Source organism: Propithecus coquereli, unplaced genomic scaffold, assembly GCF_000956105.1.
Source record: "Propithecus coquereli isolate 6110/MARCELLA unplaced genomic scaffold, Pcoq_1.0 Scaffold190, whole genome shotgun sequence".
Taxonomy (NCBI): Eukaryota; Metazoa; Chordata; class Mammalia; order Primates; family Indriidae; genus Propithecus; species Propithecus coquereli.
This window is the reverse complement of record NW_012143857.1, coordinates 264103-266074: the sequence shown is the minus strand read 5'-3', so window position 1 is coordinate 266074 and position 1972 is coordinate 264103.

The following is a 1972-nucleotide window of genomic DNA, read 5'->3' as shown; positions in this document are numbered from 1 at the left end:
GGCTCTTTTATTCACAGTAGAAAATGATAAAATAATATAAAAACACTTTATCATACTTCACAGTCATGGACAATAGAAGGGAATTCATGGCACTTTAAAGAAATACAAGACGTGTTACCATACAAATAATTATAACCCCATGTATTTTTTTAATTTCAACATATAAAAAGGATACAAATATTTTTGTTAAATGGATACATTTATAATGCTTAAGTCAGGGATATTAGTATGCCTGTCACCAGAATAGTCTTCATTATACCTGATAGGTACATTTTTATCCCTCACCTCCTCCCAATCTCCTCCTTCTTGGATTCCACTGACTTTTGCAATTCTCCTTTATTATTGAATGAAATTCTTGCTGGAGAGAAATCTCTAGGTTTATTTTTTATTATCTTTGAGTATTTTAAAGACACAATTCTCATAACTTTTTGGATTTCATTATTTATGTTGAGAAAATAGCTGCAAGTATACATGTTACTGCTTTGCAGGTAAATTGTCATTTATTTTTCTTGCTCTTATAAAATTTCAGTTTTCCCTCTTCCAGTGTTCAGTAATTTAATTATATAACTATGTTTTCTCGCTATTAATTTTGCCAAACATTATACAAAATAGAACAGTAAAAACTTCCCTGTTGACTTTTTAATTTAGGTTATTTTTATTTCAGTTCCAAAAATATCATTTGATTCTTATTTATGTTTTCATTTCCCTGCCCCAAATCTGAGTATTCTCTTATATCTCTCTATATATACTATCTAAAGTTATTCAAAAATCTTTGTCTAATAACTTCATGTTCAGGCTAACTTTGCTGTTCTTTTTTTCTGTTTCTCTTGTTTTTCCTTTCTATGTTTTAACTTCATGTTCCTGGTGATTTTTTATTGAGTGTCAGGAGTTGTAAATGGCATTTGATAATGTAAATGTAATTTGAAGTTCAAGGTAAAGTTATCTTCTTCTACAGAGATTTTTACCTTAGCTTCTGGAAGGGATAGGGATACCAGCAATCTGGCATCCAACTCACCTCTGGAATTAACATTACTGAAAATTTGGCTTCAGAATCTGTGAGGGCAAGTCTACTTCTGATTCATCCTAACTCCTAAAATACAACTCTCTGGGGTCTTAAATGTGGGGAATTTACCAATCATTTTCACTTACAAGACCTGGGACTTCATTCCTCTTTTCCTGAAAGGTTGTCAAAAGCACTACTTATTTTCTTTGCCTTCAGCTCTTCTTCCAGAATTGGTAAATAGCCCTAATTTTCCTTTAGAAAATTGTTCTCAAATACTAACCTTACCTACCTATCTGCCCCAGATTTTGCCTGGCAACATCTCATTATATTCTTACTTTTTTAGTAACTTCAAGGAGTTTTATTAATACTTGGACCTGATGTTCTAGTTGCCTTCAACCATAAAGTTTATCCAGGCTAACTTGTTCATTCATATCAGACACATACACACACAAGCCTTTTTATCTCTATTTATTCCCACTCAAATATAATTTATAAACTATAACATCCCAAATTGATTTTCTGTATGTTTTATGATGTATATAGATGTCCAACTGTCTATCAGAACTTACCACTTAAATGTTTAAGAAATATGTTCAATGAATGTCATCAAAACCAAATTTTAATGATGCCCCCTGAAAATTACTCCATCTACAATCTTATCTATGTCATTTTATTGGAATTCCAAAATTTCAGTTGATTAAGACAAAAACTTAGAGCTCTTATTGACTTTTTGTTCTCTCATACACCATATCTATTCATCAGCAGACTTGTTAACTCTATCTTTCAAAAACATCCAGAATTTCATCCCCTTTTGCTACTTCTGCTGCTATCACTTGAATTTAAACCACCATCATCTCTCTTCTAAAGAGTGTCTTTTCTGAATACCCAGGTTCAGAAATCAGCAAGTAAAGTGAAAGATTGTCATTAAAGTGGATAAACATGGTTACGGGAGCCAGAAAATCTGACCAA